The sequence below is a fragment of the Centropristis striata genome, chromosome 14, assembly GCF_030273125.1.
Source record: "Centropristis striata isolate RG_2023a ecotype Rhode Island chromosome 14, C.striata_1.0, whole genome shotgun sequence".
Classification (NCBI taxonomy): domain Eukaryota; kingdom Metazoa; phylum Chordata; class Actinopteri; order Perciformes; family Serranidae; genus Centropristis; species Centropristis striata.
The window spans coordinates 32609732-32629299 of NC_081530.1; positions in this window are offsets into that span (position 1 = coordinate 32609732).

Here is a 19568-nt window from a genome sequence, read left to right on the forward strand (position 1 = left end):
TGCTGCACTTTCACATGGACACCAACACTGATCTGATGGGAGACAGTTTAGGGCTTTTAGGACTTATTTTGGTTATTTTGTGTCTTTTTTGGGGGTATTATATATATATATATATATATATATATATATATATGTGTGTGTGTGTGTGTGTGTGTGTGTGTGTGTGTTGTTGTTTTTTGTGTGTCTTTTATGGTAATATTGTGTCTTTAATTGGTAATTTTGAGTCTTTTTTTGGGTTATTTTGTGCCTTTTTTCGAAATTGTGTATCTTATTTGGTAACTTTGTGTCTTTTTTTTGTAATTTTGTGTCTTTTTTGGTAATTTTGTATCTATTTTAGGTAATTTTGTGTCTTTATTTGATGTTTTGTGTCTTTTTTTGGTAATTTTGTATCTTTTTTTGGTAATATTGTGTCTTTTTTTAGTCATTTTGTGTCATTTTTTAAAATCATTTTGTGTCTTTCTTGCTAATTTTAAGATAAGAAAGGTTTTTCTTGGTTTCTCGTCTCCGAGTTTTCTATTTTCTATTTCTAAGTTCAAACCCTGATATATATTTTTTATCCTCTGTGATCTTTTCTTCTCTTCCAGTTTCAGTCGACTAATGAAACAACTAGAGAGGAACTGGAACAGTTTCTTTAAGTGAAATTGAGTTTAACAAGCGTTGGCTGACAAACCTGCACAAAGAGTCAAATAATGGTAATAATGTAATCTTCTGCTTTATGATCCACGGGACAAAGACAGCAGGTGTTTATAATTAATGTGTGTGAGCAGCACACACACCCTGACGTCCTGATCGCTGACTCGGCGGTTTGTTCTCGGTCAGACAGCAGCGAGGACGTTTGGCTGAAACCAGACGAGTCCAGCAGATATTTTCCTTCTTCGTCTCAGAGTCGAGCTTCGGCTTTGTTCTTTTTTTATTTCTCTTCTTGTTTCAAACCCAGAGCGGATCCCCAGAGCCCCATTACAGGCAGAGCCACTTAGTGGTGATGAGGAGAGAGGAAAAATATTAATAAAGTATTGATTTCATGAAAACACTTAACATCTGTGTTGGACAGAAGGAGCTCATGATGTCCGCAGAATTTCATGCTAAAAAGGTGAAATATGGCAGCAAAATGATGAGCTCAGACTGAAATATTTCACAGGTTTTTATAATATTTGTACCTCAGAGAAAAGTTAGAATAAAAAGTCAGTGGAAGTCTCTTCTATGATTTAAAATAAATTAATAAAAAACAAATTTTAAATCATATTATGGAGAATTAAATGTATGTGCTGTTTTTTTTATTATTAGGGATGTATGCGTGTGTGTGTGTGTGTGTGTGTGTGTCAGAGACCTGCAGCCTCAGAGACCTGTAGCCTCAGAGACCTGTAGCCTCAGAGACCTGCAGCCTCAGACCTGCAGCCTCAGAGACCTGCAGCCTCAGAGACCTGTAGCCTCAGAGACCTGCAGCCTCAGAGACCTGTAGCCTCAGAGACCTGCAGCCTCAGAGACCTGCAGCCTCAGACCTGCAGCCTCAGAGACCTGCAGCCTCAGAGACCTGTAGCCTCAGAGACCTGCAGCCTCAGAGACCTGTAGCCTCAGAGACCTGCAGCCTCAGAGACCTGCAGCCTCAGAGACCTGCAGCCTCAGACCTGCAGCCTCAGAGACCTGCAGCCTCAGAGACCTGCAGCCTCAGACCTGCAGCCTCAGACCTGCAGCCTCAGAGACCTGCAGCCTCAGACCTGCAGCCTCAGAGACCTGCAGCCTCAGAGACCTGCAGCCTCAGACCTCCAGCCTCAGACCTGCAGCCTCAGAGACCTGCAGCCTCAGACCTGCAGCCTCAGAGACCTGCAGCCTCAGACCTGCAGCCTCAGACCTGCAGCCTCAGACCTGCAGCCTCAGAGACCTGCAGCCTCAGAGACCTGCAGCCTCAGAGACTTGCAGCCTCAGACCTGCAGCCACAGAGACCTGCAGCCTCAGACCTGCAGCCTCAGACCTGCAGCCTCAGAGACCTGCAGCCTCAGACCTGCAGCCTCAGAGACCTGCAGCCTCAGACCTGCAGCCTCAGAGACCTGCAGCCTCAGAGACCTGCAGCCTCAGACCTGCAGCCTCAGACCTGCAGCCTCAGAGACCTGCAGCCTCAGACCTGCAGCCTCAGAGACCTGCAGCCTCAGAGACCTGCAGCCTCAGACCTGCAGCCTCAGACCTGCAGCCTCAGAGACCTGCAGCCTCAGAGACCTGCAGCCTCAGACCTGCAGCCTCAGACCTGCAGCCTCAGAGACCTGCAGCCTCAGAGACCTGCAGCCTCAGAGACTTGCAGCCTCAGACCTGCAGCCACAGAGACCTGCAGCCTCAGACCTGCAGCCTCAGACCTGCAGCCTCAGAGACCTGCAGCCTCAGACCTGCAGCCTCAGACCTGCAGCCTCAGAGACCTGCAGCCTCAGACCTGCAGCCTCAGACCTGCAGCCTCAGAGACCTGCAGCCTCAGAGACCTGCAGCCTCAGACCTGCAGCCTCAGAGACCTGCAGCCTCAGAGACCTGCAGCCTCAGAGACCTGCAGCCTCAGAGACCTGCAGCCTCAGACCTGCAGCCTCAGAGACCTGCAGCCTCAGAGACCTGCAGCCTCAGACCTGCAGCCTCAGACCTGCAGCCTCAGAGACCTGCAGTCTCAGAGACCTGCAGCCTCAGAGACCTGCAGCCTCAGACCTGCAGCCTCAGACCTGCAGCCTCAGAGACCTCAGTGGTTTCCCTGTGAAAGTGAAAAGCCGCTCTGAGGTCGGTGGTGGAGTGTGTGAGGTTTCGGTTCTCCACTTCCTGCGTGCGGCCGAGTCCTCGCTCTGCTTCTAACCGCCGGAGGTTCAGATGACTCGCAGCTTCTCACCGCCACCACAGAAACCACATGAGAGAAACCACATGAGAGGACCTGCAGCCATCAACAGGTTCAATCTGAACTGACAAATGTACACGAGACTTCCTACAACACACCCACGGCTTCCTCTGTGTGTGTATGTGTGTGTGTGTGTGTGTGTGAGGGAAAAGGGAAAGTTCAATGCATTTTGAACAGGAAACGTAGCATTATATTACCAGCATCAATCCACCATTCAACATTTAAATATGCACAGAAAAACAGCAGGAAAATGTTGCAGCTTTTCAGAAAAAAACTGAAAGAAATCAGGTCAGTGATCCAACTTAACCTCTTATACTTTGGGTTTTCTTTTGTGTGTTTTATGTGCATGCATGTATGAATTATTGAATGCATGTGACAGACTGAAGGGAAGTTGACCTGCAAACCCAAAGAGCTTCTTTCAACACTAAAGTCAACAGAAAATCAGGAGTCCTTCTGCAGAGAGTGCTCCTCTGTAGACTTTGAATCATCTTTCCGCACTATTAATACTTTATTTATACACCATAAAGTCCATACAAATATAAGCAAATACCATACAAATTGTGCATTTTGCAGAATTGTCCAACATGAATGTAGTTCTACAGGAAACTGATGCACGTTACAAACATATTTATGTTCCCACTCATGCAGACATGCATCAGGGTGTGTGAGTACAGTGGTCCTTGTTGTGTTCTCAGACTCTCCAGACTGAGGATCTATTAGAGGCGAGGGGCTCCGGCCCGCTCCCCGTCAGCATTACCTCAGGAGGAGGATCAGGTTTTCATTAGAGCAGCTCATGTCCAACAGGCCCGTCAGGACGTCTGTCTGTCTGTCTGTCTGTCTGGCTGCTGGCCGGCTCTCCTCTAACAGAGACACGTATATAAGTCATGTGTAGCTGCTGCCAGCCCTCTCCTGCTAATGGTGCGTTCAGCTGTTGATTGACGCGGCGAGGGTCCCGCTCCGTGTTTTATAGGGACACGGGACGGAGCTGCAGCTCCGAGCGCTTAGTGAAGACACAGATCCTGCAGCAGAACGATGACTGAGATATGAATTATGTTTGAGATATGCGCAGCAGGTGCCACATTTCAACACGCTGGTGATAAATGAGAGCGAGCCGTGGCCTTCGGCACGCTCCGGGACGTTTGGAGTCGCTTGTAACGGACGAGACGAGACTCAGAAGCTCCGAGTCTGGAGACGCTTCGGTCTCTGCCAGCGTCCTGATCAGAGTCTGACAGGCTGCTTGGTGCAGGCGTCGTAGCGGAGCGTTATGGGGGAGAAGGAGTCCAGCCTCAAGACGAAACCTTTTGATTATTCACTCAGTAAAGAGATCACAGATACATGTGGCCGAAATGGTTGGATCTGTGCTTTTATAGCACTTTTCTAGTCGCTTTGCGAACACTCAAAGCTCTTTACACTACAGACAGACTCATTTAGCCTTTCACACACACATTCATACTGGTGGCAGAGGAGACCCTAAACCTGGTGCCACCTGCCACCATTGGGAATTCATTCACACACCGATGAACGCAGCATCGGGAGCAGTTTGGGGTTCAGAATCTTGCTCAAGGACACTTGGACATGTAGGCTGCCATGGTCAGTGAAATGAGTTTCCTCTGTTAAATGTCTGGGCTCGCCTTAAGAGAGCAAACAAATTGTTGTATTTTAACCCAAACCATAACATGAATAAATCTGCATGGAAGTAAGCAACAACATGACTTCAGTTGAATAACATTAGCTTTACTGTGAGATTTTGTTTTTGCTCAAAAGGATGGAACAAACCTTTCGGCGGCTGCAGAAGCATTTTGGTCCATTCATTTCAATACAAAATGAGAAAACTTCTCACTTGATTTATTGCCTCAGAAATGTTTTTTAGGACAACACTATGGTCTCAATCACTAGTAAAAAATCTTCTTCAAGACAATCTGATGTCAATAGTTCTAATAATGGCCCCATTTAGAACAAAATAGAAGATAAAGAATCGTATGACTTGGGGCGGGGCTACCTTTGATTGACGTGTCAATAAAGTTATATATAACGTTATATAGATATAAAAAAGGACGTTTACCGGTTTGGTCTCATAACTTTGACCCTTTCACTGTATTTTCAGTTTATTTGAACGTTTTGTTCATTTAATGTCTTGTTCAGCGTTTGGTTGGACTAACAGACACTCCAAGGAGTCGCTGCTCAGTTTTTTCTTAGGTAAGTAACGTAAGTTTTGTTTTTGTTTTTTTTCCAAAACTAACATCCCAGTTAATGCTAACATGAGTCAGTCAGGTTGAGGTGTAGAGAGGCTAGCAGCCAACAGAAGAAAACGCTTCTATATCTAAAACACCAACATATAAAGATCATGTTGCCTGCAGCAGCCTCAGTGTGACCAGCTGACCTCCACGTCGTCCAGGTGACGATGGCGAGAAGTTTCAGTCACGGTTCGTCTGTCGTCTGACCGTAAAACTGTCGGTTTGACGGCGGCGGTGAGGAGTCATGTGTCGCTTTATGGGACGTGCAGCGCAGCAACTTCAACATGTTTCCAACATAAACACAGCCGACATGTCGACTCTGACACGTTACACACACACACACACACACACACACACACATGCAGCAGACGACCAGGAACGGCGCGGTGTTCACACTCTGCGGTGCGTAAACTTTAACGTGTGAGACGGACACATGTCGGCCACACAGACACGCTGAGTCACAGTTTCCACTGAAACAAGCAACAAGTGGACGATGGATGTAAATGGTATCCTCGCCACGGTCCTGCACACACACACACACACACACACACACACACACACTGTACAGATGGAGGCATATAAAACCTCTCCACCAATCAGCAGGCTGCCTGACCGGCAGATGTGGAGACTCCTTCACATTCATACCTGGTCTCAAACTGAAAATATGGATTTCCTGATATGTGCATTTTACATTATATTAACTTCCTGCATCAACATATAAAAGGCACACAAGACAGAAATGTTGCAACATTGTCTATGACATAAACAAACCAGAATGTGATGATTGATAGAGATATATTCTATTGAAAATTGTGCAAAAACATTTTATGTTCAAACTTACTGAAAATTTCTCTGCCACTTGTGTTTGCACTACTAGTTTGGTCTTGGATTGTTTGTTTGTTTGTTCCTTTGTATGTTTATTTTATACTATTTATATATTTTCTTATCTTTATTCTATTTCATCTTAATTATTCTACTTTTATTCCCTTAATCTCTCTTCAATCTGTTCTTGTAATACTGCAACACCTAAATTTCCCCCATGGCGGATCAATAAAGGAATATCTTATCTTATCTTATCTTATCTTATCCTATCTTATCTTATCTTATCTTATCTTATCTTAAAATACAGACTGTATATGATGCATGTTTGATGATGAAGGCTTTACACAGCTTTTTCCCCAACATGGTTGCAGTGATTCATAATTTGTGATAAAACCTTAAATCTTAAACATTTTACTGATTGTTTTATAACAACGACGTCATTTTAGACTGTAAAAACAGAAACTTTTTAATGTATTGATGATCTCACTTTTACGTGGGTAACTTGAGTCTGACAGTGTTTTTGTTGGCGCTGTTGTTGTGTCTTGTTGTGCTGGTTACCTGTCCGTCAGCCACCGAGCGGCCATGAAACTCTGGTTTGTCCATCTGAGACTGGAAGAACATCAAGAACCAGCAGCGATCGGCCCTCAGAGACACAGAGGGATGATGTGGGGGCAGGTTTTTACAAGACGCACAGAAAAATGTCTGCCTACCTTTTTCTTTTCTTCCTCCTCTCCATCATTCCTTCACCATATGGGGCTCCTAACCTCCAGGCTCATAAAAGCCTGAAGGACAGAAACCTGGAGCAGCCAGAGGTGGGAGACTCGACCTCCGAGAGACAAAGATCAGAGAGGGAGAAAATTAAACCAAACAGAGGAGAAGATGAGGAAAAAGTCACATTAAAAAGGAGCAAAGTCGTCCAAATTTGCAATAATGTTTTATACATTTGCACTCAAACAACTCTGAATTGGAGATTTTTCTTTTTATGGTTTTATTTGTGCAAAACAATTAGATTAAACAACACAGTTACAGCACGTACAACGGTAAGAAAAATTAAATCAGCAGCATTAATTTGAAGTCACTTGATTTGATTGTTTTTCGAAGATTTGTTCTCAATGTTTTTTTATTTTCACACAGCTGACAATTAAGTTCATGACCAATCCTTTTAATGATCGTTAATATAGCAGCCCATTGGATGAGCTGATAACAACCTGCTACAAGGTAGAATAGGCCTCTATAATCCACCATACTTATGGGATAAAAACCACTGATTCAAGCCTGAAAATGACAGAATCTTCATGTTTTTCTGGCGACTGACAGACGGATGGTGGGTTGGATGGATGGATGATTGGATGGATGGATGGATGGATGGTTGGTTGGTTGGTTGGTTGGTTGGTTGGTTGGATGGATGGATGGATGGATGGATGGATGGATGGTTGGTTGGTTGGTTGGTTGGTTGGTTGGTTGGTTGGTTGGTTGGATGGATGGATGGATGGATGGATGGATGGATGGATGGATGGATGGATGGATGGATGGATGTACAGACGGATGATGGATCACTTTCTATACATGCACATTTTTCATCAGTTTAGAATGAAATATGTGATTATAGATATAGATATAGAGTTATCCCACTGTACTTCAGTAGACTTTTTGCTAATTTTTTGACTTTTTTGTTGGTTTGCTTGTTTGTTATTTTTTTGTATATTTGTGTTTTTTCAAGCAAAGATGCTAAAGTCACACTACAGAGATTTGATTTTAAGTAGTTTTTTTTGTGTAACTGTTTTCTGTTTTGGTGTGGTTTATTTGTTTTTTCAATTCAAGACATTGTCTATCACAGTTTGATGTCTGAAGCTGAAATAAATGTTTGATTTATAGCCGATCGATGCAGCTGAAGATCTGTGATTCTCAGTTCTCTTGTAAAGTTCCAGTTTATGTGATCCAGCTGCCCCCGCCTGTCCCCGCTGCCTGACACTGCAAATGAATTATTTCCCGGCAGACAAAGGCTAAATGTTTCTCAGTGATGTGACGTTTGTCTGCAGCTGGAGGCCGGCCAGCGGCTGAGTAACGCTCTGGGAGAAGACTTCATGTGGGCCGCGGCGGGGATTCCTGTCAGGTTACTCATATGTCACCAAACAGACTTCTGTCTCAGCCCCCGAATCATTCTGCTGCATTTCTGATAAATTCTTGATTTACAGTAGACCTGCAGCCAAGAACACTGTAAAAAAATAATAATAAAAAAGTTAACACATTATGTGCAAATGCCATAAAAAAGTAAATTACTTTTATTACAAATATTAACCATAAAATAAAAGTTGAAATCTGTAAATTAATATAATGGGACATTATAGATTTTTTAAAGTATTTTTAAAAATGTCTTAATGAAAAAATAAGTTCTTAAATTACAGTGAGTTCTATGTATAAATACAAAAAACGTAAAATTAAGGAAGTTTTCTTTAAATTTAATAAGAAAAAAAATGTAAAAACTTAATTAAAAATTAAAAAGATAATGACAATATTAAAGTATAAAAATAATTAAGGATATTTACTGTACATTAACCATATTTTTAAGGAAATAATCTGTGTTTTTCCCTTTAATATGACAGTAACTTTTTGGCAACTTTTGCTGCCAGATTATTATTATTTATTTAATTTTAGCATTTCTTTTTACTTTTTTTTTTTTTTACATTAAATGTAATTTTTTTCTGTAAAAATATTGTAGAAAAAATATCTATAATTTCCCCATTATATTAATGTACAGATTTGAATGTGCATTTAATGGTTAATATTTGTATTAAAAATAACTGACTTATGCAACTTAATTTGCACTTAATGTGAAAAAAAAAACAAGAAAAACCCTGAAAAGTAATACAGTAAATTTCTGATAGTGTAGATAAGTTGTTCACTAGAAGTAAATATTAATATTTATAATAAATAAAGAAAAAAAGCAAATTATCCATCAACTAAACTCATAAAACATCTGACTTATTTATTGTTTGCACTTCTGTAGATTCATTTTGATTTCTTTAGCTTCAAAGTGTCTCTCTTGTACATCAGTGTGTTTATTAGTGTGTTTATTAGTGTGTATATTGTGCCTCGGGGAAGATATTTTATTCCCACAGTTTATTATCAAAAGCTGAATTATTTCCCTTCATACACAGAAAAGTTATTGAGGACAAATGACGCATCAGAAGCGAGACGCTGAAGTGTCTCTCAGAGAGAGTTTCTGCTGTTCCCAGGAGGCTGAAAGCTTCTATTGTTGCAGCGAGAGGAGGAAGAGAGATTTTCCTCTCAGGAATTCAAACTATTAGATTACAAACGCAGCGGGAGAATGTGGATCATGCAGAGAGTCGTCTCAGTGGGAGCAGAGCCGTGGGAGAAATTACACAAATATCAAGAGGAAAAGTAAGCAATGCCCTCATCAGAGACAGCCCCACAAGCTGCAGGGACAATTTACTGACAATATTCATATTTCTTACAAATATGAGAACCAAACTGCAACATCACTGTGAGTTTACCCAACAGATATTCATACTTTATTTAACTGTATGCAGACGATGGTGACGTATTTTCAGATATACAGTGCTGTGCAAAAGTCTTCGGCAGGTTTTAAAAACTTTGCATTTTGTTAATTAATTAAAAAAACTATTAACATTTCTATTTTCAAAAGCATTCTTACCTGCATACAACTTTTGCACAGTACTGTAAATGTCAAGTGTTTATTCCACCAGTTCTTTTGAATTTCATGCAAGATATTTGTTTAATTCTTGCTCTGGAAACAAACTCTGTTGGTTTTGTTTGATAGTCTGTTTGTTTTTTGCTGGTGTGAACGCTCAAACGAACTCTGGTTCGGACCAAAGAATCGAACTTTGGTCCAAAATAGGGGACTCAGTTCTCTGCTGGTGTGAACGCTCAAACGAACTCTGGTCCTCTAGATAATGAGGGTCTGGGTTCTCTGCAGATGAGAAGCATTCCTAAAAAAGTGTCTTCCCCTCATAGATTCTGTCCAACAGACCAAGGACATTAATTTACAATGTGACAGTGTGGAAGCAGAACAAACCAAATAAAAATTTAGTTTGCGGGTAAAAACAATAAAATATTTTATCGGAAGTGCCTTTCGTTTAGACGGCGGTTTTTGGGGCTTAAAAACGCAAAAATCTGAAACCACCCTCCAGAGTGTAAAACTGTAATCCGGTCCGCTGTATCGTGTCCGTCTAGACGCAAAACTCTGCTCAAATCTGCTCACGTCACGTATGTGTTTACGTCACATACATACTCCAGTACAGGAAAATAAACAAACGTGGGATTATTTCCATGCGTCGGACCTTCAAGCTGCTCTGGCAGCTCTAATAAACTTACAGGAGTCTTTCCACCAAATGTACAGGATATGTACAGATAGTATTAGTGAACAGAGAAGGATCTCTAATTACCTCTATCAAATTCTGGATGCAGCAATTGGTCGGAGGCGAGCCAGACGGCTTTGGAGGAGACCTGGGAGATCTAGTGATGGTGGAGAACTTTGTGGAAGGAGTAGCTGATGAAAGCGGCGTGAAAACTTCCACATGCCCAAAGATGCTCTTATGGCTTTAAGTGATGCCGCCTGGCATGATACCCAATCACATTCACACACTTTAGCGTCACCGTATGCAACAGATTTACTCCTGAAAACGTCTAAACGTGGAATAAAATGTGAAGATGAGACGACACTTTAGCGTCTTCTGTTCATCATGTAAACGGAGCCTCAGAAGCTCCTGAAGTCAAATCTCTGGTCTGAGTTTTTCTCTTCTTCGGGGGATTCGGTAACTAAATATCTGAGTTGAAGTGGCGTTCTGCTGGAAAGACGCAGAGCAAACAGTGATGTCATCCAGCAGGAGGCTCTCCAACTGCATCATCATCATCATCATCATCACCATCATCATCATCGTCCTGCTGCTGTAAACTCCTACACACTCTGTTCTCAGAGTCCTCAGAGTCCTGGTTCCTGCAGCCGTCAGCAGAACACGCATCCAAGACTCAGTTTTCAGTCCTAACACACTTTGAGGTCAAAGGTCAGAGATGATGAAGGCTTCCACTCGTCACATTATATCAGGAGAAACATTTACTGGAATAAAAACAAACTCTTTCTGCAGCAGATCTTGTGCACTTTCATGCACAGTTGACTTCTAAACTGAGCCGAAGAAAAACCTGGAGAGGTTTGGAAATGATGCAGCAGTGGGAGAAATATTCAGACATTTACTGCAGTAAAAGTACTAATACACACTGTGAAATAACTCCACTATAAGCATTCAAAATTTCACTTAAAAGACAAAAGTATCAGCATCAAAATGTACTTAAAGTATCAAAAGAAAAACTACTCTTTAAGCAGAATGTTCATTATATTCCAAATATATTAATAGATTATTATTATTGATGTATTTATGTAAGCAGCATTTAAGAGTTGTCAAGACAGGGCTACTTTTATTAACTGTTACGTGGTTTCATTTATAAAAATGCAGTCATTTTTACATTTTTCATGTTATATTTCAACCTGAAAAGTAGCAAAAACTGTCAGCTAAATATATTAAAAAGACAATATTTGCCTCTAAATGTAGTGCAGTAGAAGTATAAAGGTACAAAATGTGGAAATACTAAAGTAAAGATCCTCAAAATTGATAATAAATATCTTCCAGCATGAGGCAGAAAAATGAAGTATCAAAGTCAAACGCTGCAGAAAACTCAGAGTTTTGGACACAAAATGTGACTTTCCCTTTTAATTTAATGTTTGTAACATGATGCATGAAACATATTGATGTAAGATGACAAACTGGTTTTCTTTGATGTTTCTTTGAGACACATGAGTGTTCATATTTCTGAGTGAAACAAGCCTCTCTTCTCTACTTTAATCACGTCTGTAAATAGAAAGTTCTCCGGTCGGTCGGAAGAAAAGTGCTTAAATGAAGACAAATATTGAAAATGTAAATCAGCTTTATGATATAAAGGAGTTCTGTGAGCTGAGAGAGAAGCTGGAACATGTCGGTTACACTCACACTTTTTATATTAAAGTAGAGAATTCATCATTTATATCACATGGCAGTAAATAACTGAGAAGTGTGAAATGACTCTATGAAGACGGGATAAAAGAGAAAAAACTGATTATATCAGATAATATTTCAGCTGTGAGGAAGTGAAACCACATGGAAGAAACTTTCAGCTTCATGTGTCGAGTTCAGTAAGTTTTCTGCAGTTTGTTCTGTGGGAAAATGTTCATTCATGATTTTAATTAAATCCTCTTCTCATCTTATTTAACTTTATACTTATACTTTATACTTTTCAGGTCGAGATTTAACATGAAAAATGTGATTAAATTAAAAATATTAATGCATTCTTATATATTGAACCTCATTACAGTATGATAGGTAGTTGGAATTAGCCTTATATTGACATTAAACAATCAAGACATCAATAATAATAATAATAATAATAATCCAAAACTATATTTGGAATATATAAAACAATCCCCATAACGAGTAGTTTACCTTTTGTACTTTTGAATGCAGGACTTTTACTGTAGTGAGTCATTTCACAGTGTGGTATTAGTACTTTTACTGCAGTAAAGGATCTGAATACTTCTTCCACCACTGCTGTATTTAATGTCATCAAACACAGAAACACAACAAACATCTCTGTGTTCAGATTTCTGCAGAACTGATGGAGAGTTTCAGTTCATTCAGGTTGTGTGTTTAAAGTTGTGTGTTTAAAGTTGTGTGGAGGAAGGAAAAGGAAACAGACTTATGACTAATATTTACTTTATCTGCTGGACAGACTGATGAAAAACAAAATCTATGATGCACAGACACACACACACACACACACACACACACACACACACACACACACACACACACACAAACACACACACACACACACATGCACACACACACACACACACACACACACACACACAGAAAAACATGTATGCATGCACACATACACACACACAACCTGAAAAAAAACCCTTCAACAAGTGAAGTGAAGGAAACTAGAGAAAACCAAACATTTGGTTTAAAAACAGTCTTCTTGCATGTTTTGATATAATTTCTAATCTAATAAAGAGTGACCCTGATGATTAAGGTGATTTAGTGTCCATTCAGTAATTTATGGAGAATATTCACGACTAACATTTAAAATAAATGTGCAGAATTGTGCAGAATTTCAGAAAATCGTCAGCTGATCATAATAATTCATAATAATCATCATGCAGGTCTGTTTTCCTTCAAAGCTCTACCGATTATTTTCTCCAATTAACAATCAACCCCTTAGTGTTAATTGAAGGTGTTGACATGTTTTAATCAGTAGAGCATCTTTAACTGTTTCTGTCTGATCAGAGAGTCTGATTGGTTTGTGTCTCTGTGTGCAGCAGTATTCAGGCTCCTGTGTTACATTAGAGATGCATATTTCACTCACAGCTGGTGAAACCATCAGGGCAAACCTCCACATCTGGCCGAGGGGGGGGACACATTTATTGGGGACACATGACTGCATCGCGCACCCCCCACCACCACCCCCCCTCTCTGGAAACACAGCTGTCAGGTTAATGGTTCCCAGGTGAAGGTTCCCCTCCGTCTCTGTTTACCTTTTGTTTCTCTATCGATCTTTAACCCTTAACAGGGCACTCATTAAAAATACTAGAAAATTCCAAATTTCAACCCTAGAGAACATACAGACCTGGGGGAGGAGGGTAATATTTTGAGGAAAAAGTTTACGAGATTAAAGTCGCAAATGTACGAGAAAAAAGTTGCAGATTTATGAGATTTAAAATGGTGAATCTTCAAGAAAAAAGTTGCTTTTTTTCCATTTTTGTCCTGTAAATCTGCAACTTTTTTCACACAGATTTGCCACTTTAAATCTCTTAAATCTGTGACTTTTTTTCTTGTAGATTTGCCACTTGAATCTGGTACATTTTTTCTCGAAATATTACCTCCCCCCGTTTGTATTTTTATTTTTATTCATACTTAATATGTCAACACGTCCAACAGCCACTTTATTAGGTACACCTTCCAGGCTTATAAAGTGACTGGAGAAAGAACTTTTTCTGCTAATAATTTGTTCAGAAACTCATGCTTGTGGCTTCAAAGCAGCCAGAAGCTTTTTTTTTCAGATTGTAGTCAATCGTTCATCCCATTTTTCTCTCTTTCTCTTTATATTTTCTGCTCCAGTGAAGCCGAGCGCCTCTGGTACGTCTTTACGCTGCCGTCAGGACTTTGATATGTGAAACACTTTCAGTATTTTGTTCCATTTAATCAAAGTTGAGGTAACTTTGAGGTAATTTTCACATGTAATGAATTTAAGGCCGATGCAGTTTCCAGATCATAATGAAGTCTGATGGAGCGTCTCTGTGACGACACCAACGGGGGACATTGAAGTGGTCGCGGCGGTCGGAGCCGCAGTGGAAACTGAAAGGAGGTGAAGTGGCTGCGGCGCGGGGACTTTATTTGACGGACAGTAATGGGCAGTTCATCGTCGTGGAAATGTCGTCTCTCGCTCTGGTAGATGATGCGTGAGACGGAGAGGAGCTCTGCTGGTGATTACAGCAGTTATAAAACCAGCTTTAACTGGGCTCATAATGGGACGGAGCCAATTTAGTCATGAAGGGAAGAGGATTGTTCCATTAGGACGAGTCAAAGGAACGACAGCGGCTGGTAGCACAAAGTCACAACTCATCAGGGATTCTTAAAGAATGATTCCTCTGATAAACCAGTTTGGTGTGAGAGAGTGAAGCTGCTGTGTTTGCTGCAACAATCCTGCAGAGACTGAAGGCTGCAGCAGCTTTTATAGAGCAGACAGACGAGCTGCAGGTGAGCAGAGAGAGGAACACCCCCCCCACTCTGCAAGATAAGATAAGATAAGATAAGATAAGATAGTGAGATCCTGTACAGGATCTAACATTAAAACACAGAAAACAAACAGTTTCATGTTTATCCTCCACAGCTCAGAGACCTTTTTTTTGTTTTTTTTGTGCTAATTTTGTGTCTTATTTTTTTGTAATTTTGTGTCTTTTTTGTCCTTTTTATTTTTGGGGGGTAATTCTGTGTCTACTTTTGGACATTTTCAATCTTTTTAGGGCCACGGGGCAATTGCACCGAGCTCGGAGCTTCGGGGCTACTGTTATACTGTGGATTTTTTCTTTTTCCTCTTCTGGACACAATTTCGTCCTGCTACGATACATCAAAACGTGTGGTTTGATCGGGATCGGTGTGATATTACTTTTCTCTACGTAATACAAATTTTTGAAGATGTAAGTCGCGAAAAACTGCCATAAAATTTTGCATTGAAATGAATGGGACGGCCGGAAAAAAAATGAGCGAAAAAGAACAATAATTGGAGATTTTTAAACGTCTACTTCTCCGGCATAATTTCACCTAGAGACTCCATTTAAACTTTAAACAGTAGACACAAGTCTTGTGTATCGGTGTATTAATCCACGTTTCGATAGGTCATATAGTTTTTTATCAATCCCTGTTCAATGACCATGATCATTTTTGGAGAAATTCTGAGTGTAGAGGGAGAGAATAAATTGTCAAAAAATAAATTTGAAAACTGCGCTCCAGGCCGCAAATTCCACTCTAAAGAAATAATTTATACATAGAAACGTAGGAAAATTAGTCTTCTCCCTCACAATCCTCTGGTAAAGCTGTCAGAGTTATAGTTTGGGCGTAGGACGCACAGATTATCCACCAACACGCACCAACAGCCTCATTGGCTCCCATATTAAAAACGCAGGAAGATTTCTGTAAGCATATTTAACAGTTTTTCAGATCACTCTAACAAAGCTATTTCTTCATTTTTCTTCACAAAAAACATATGTAGCTGTTCAGGAAGAACTCAGGACGCTCAAAGTGAAGTGGGATCAATGATAGGTATTACAGGTAGGTATACAAAAATGCTTTCTGTTCGAGGCCAGAAATTACAGTCTGTCCACCTCTGGCTGCTGTCACAGTGCCGGAACATTCTACAGCCGTTAATTCTGTTGATTGCTCTGCTCTGATTGCCTTTTATCTTTGATGTGAATACAGTTACAGATACATACACACACACACGTAACTTTATGCGATTTTCGTTACACACACACACACACACACACACACAAATGCGCGCATAAGCGCGCACACTCCTCCAGATACACATGTTTCACACACACACACATTTTGAGGTTAAAGGGCATAGGTTGCTGTATAAATAAATACTTGAAAACGAATGCTTGTTGTAGGTGTTTTCCTTGTATATTATATATTATCATAACATTACTAGTATTAATTGTTATAAATCTCATCATAGTGTACACACACCGGCAGTAGCCCGCATGGCCCTTTCACAATTTTCTAGTTTTGTACTGTTGTGCCCTTTTTTGGTCATTTGTGTCTATTTTCTTCTAATTTTATGTGTTCTTTTGTCCCTTTGTGTCTTTTTTTTAATCCTTTCTTTCTTTTGGTCATTTTGTGTAATTTCACATGTTTTTTTCAGCCGTGATCCTTCAGCTGGTGGTTTATCTATTCTGTCAGTGGTCGTGTGTCTCCTGGTTACCTGTAATGTGTCTGAGGAATGTTGGATTGTGGGAGTTGGAGGCTTCCTCTGAACCAGGAAACGAGGTCGGATGAGGTCACCGCCGAGGGCAACAGGTAGCCGGGGGCAACCAGCCAAAACAGCCTCAATAAACAGTTTGAGGTCGCAGATGGAAACGTTCAGACACGCTGCTCTGAAGTCACTCATCAACAGAATCTGGTTTCATTTATTTTACTCTACTGGTTCTTTAAATCCATGACAGGATTTAAACTCAAATCATCTCTATTTAAATAGACATATGACGCAAACCCAGAGCAAAACTGAAACAGACTAAAGTAAATAATTAAATAAATAAAAATAAAAATAAAAATAAAAATAAAAATAAAAATAAAAATAAATTAAATTAACAACAATGAATACAATTTAAACAACAGACAAAAGTAAAAAATAAAATAAAATAAACAGCAATCAATAAAATTGAAACAACACAGACAAAAGTAAATAAATAGTAAAATAAACAACAATAAATAAAACTGAAATAACACGGAAAAAAAATAAAGATAACAAAGTAAATAAGATGAATAAAAAATAGAAAAAAATACTGTTGAGTGTAAACTTGTAGTATATAGTATGTTATTTTTTTATATGTGCTAATTGTATATATTTATATCTGTGTCTTTATTTTTGTGATAATTTTCTCACATATACACATAAAAATACACATTTTTTATTTTATTTATGTGTTCAAAAATAATTAATTTGAACAAACACAATTTTGCAAGACCATAGACGGCAATAAAACAATAACATTTTAGAAAACAATAAATAAAATCCACAGAAATAAAGATGTAACATGATGTTGGTGGTTCTGCAGAAATTAAAAATACATAATTGTTTTTATGTAAGAAACAAACAAACTGCGACTTTATAAAGTTTCTGCCAATTAAATCTCAATAAGAGAAGCATTTTTTTCCTTCTATTTCACCTCTATCAACACTTTATTTGTTCAGTTTTTTTGCAGTTGTCCACATTTTGTGAAGCTCCAACAGGTGAAGCTGTTTCCCTGCTGATTGCATGTTGAGTCACAGATTTCTGCCTTAAAATTCACCCAAACAGTCACAACATGAGGTCACAGGTTGAGTTTTTATTACTGTTTTTTATTGAATGTGTTTGTTCTGTACATTTCCACACAAAACCTCACTCAGAAATGAGGCGTTTTTAACATTTTAAACATTATTAAAGTTGCTGCAGAGTGAAAATCTTCTCTGAATTCCTGGTTTGCAGTCTGCAGCTCCAGTCTGAGAGGATTTAGTTCTGCTGGGGAGGAAAAATGTGACTTAATTTCCTTTTTAAAAGCCCCGGGAACAGATTAGCAGCCATTTACACGCTGCTGCTGCTGCCAGACGAGGCTCTCCGCCTCCTTTTCCACTCACGTTCCTCCTCTTCTCCTCGCAGTAAATCCAGTTTCCAGCTTCTCAAAGTGAACACAGAACATCGTCTTCGTCTCTGCAGCAGATAAGACACCTGCTGCTGCTGCTGCATGGAGACGGTAACGTTTCCAGCAGCGTGACTCGCTCCACGGTTTGACTTCATCTGTTTGTTTCCAGGTTGGAGGGAAATCACACTGTCAGCAGGTTTCAGGAGATCCAGGATCAGGTCCAGGATCAGGTCCAGGATCAGACTGTCCCCGTTAGAGTCACGCTGACAACAAACTCACATTCCAGCTGCAGGAGGATTCAAGACAAACGGACCTGGACTGGTTTTTAATGCTTGTTTTAGTGGTGAAAGTGCTGCAGAGTAACAAAGGTTCTGTCTCCTTCAGAGATAAAAAAAAAACTGAAGATGATTCAGAATAAAACCAATTTAAACTGTAATAGAATACAGTTAGAGGACCAAACTAGAAAATTTCCTCTGGGGAAAAGATGAGATTCTTCAGAGATTTCAAACAATTAATACTAGTAATGTTATGATACTATATTATATACAAGAAGGAAAAAATAGCTTTGTTAGAGCGATTTAAAAAAAACTGTTACATCTTCCTTTTTCAGAAATCTTCCTGCGTTTTTAATATGGGATCCAATGAGGCTGTTGGTGGTGTTGGTGGATCATCTGTGCGTCCTACGCCCAAACTATAACTCTGACAGCTTTACCAGAGGATTGTGAGGGAGAAGACAAATTTTCCTACGTTTCTATGTATAAATTATTTCTGTAGAGTGGAATTTGTGGCCTGGAGCGCAGTTTTCAAATTTATTTTTTGACCGTTTTTTCTCTCCCTCTACACTCTGGCGATGATGTCACACACTGTGACACGAACATTCCGTGCAATACACACCCATTATAATCTCAGAATTTCTCCAAAAATGATCATGGTCATTGAACAGGGATTGATAAAAAAACTATATGACCTATCGAAACGTGGATTAATACACCGATACACAAGACTTGTGTCTAGTGTTTAAAGTTTAAATGGAGTCTCTAGGTGAAATTATGCCGGAGAAGTAGACGTTTAAAAATCTCCAATTATTGTTCTTTTTCGCTCATTTTTTTCCGGCCGTCCCATTCATTTCAATGCAAAATTTTGGGCAGTTTTTTTGCAACGTAAAATTCATATTCCGTAGAGAAAAGTAATAGCACACCGATCCCGATCAAACCGCACGTTTTGATATATAATTTAGTTTTTTAGTAGCAGGACGAAATTGCGTCCGGAAGAGGAAGAAGAAAAAATCCACAGTATAATAATAGTGCAGCACTGGTCCCTACAGCTATTGCTATTGCTGTATGGTTATTTTGAGTATTTTTTGGAACTTTATTTGTTTTTGTTTTTAAACTTTGTGTCTTTTTTTGTCTGGTTTTTGGGCATTCTGTGTCTTTTTTTGGTCATTTTGTGTCATTTTACATATATTTTTTGTCCTACAGCTGGTAGAGTCGCTACTTTTAGAACCTGCTGTGTTTATCATCTGCATGCAGAATTGGATTTTGACGTATGTATGCATTGCACATAATTTGAAAGTGGAAAGTCAAGTTATTTGTTAGTGATTGGTGAAACACACGACACCCCAAAAACCTAACTTGGTGACATAAAATTACATCTATATCCTGCAGGTGGAACAGAGTGG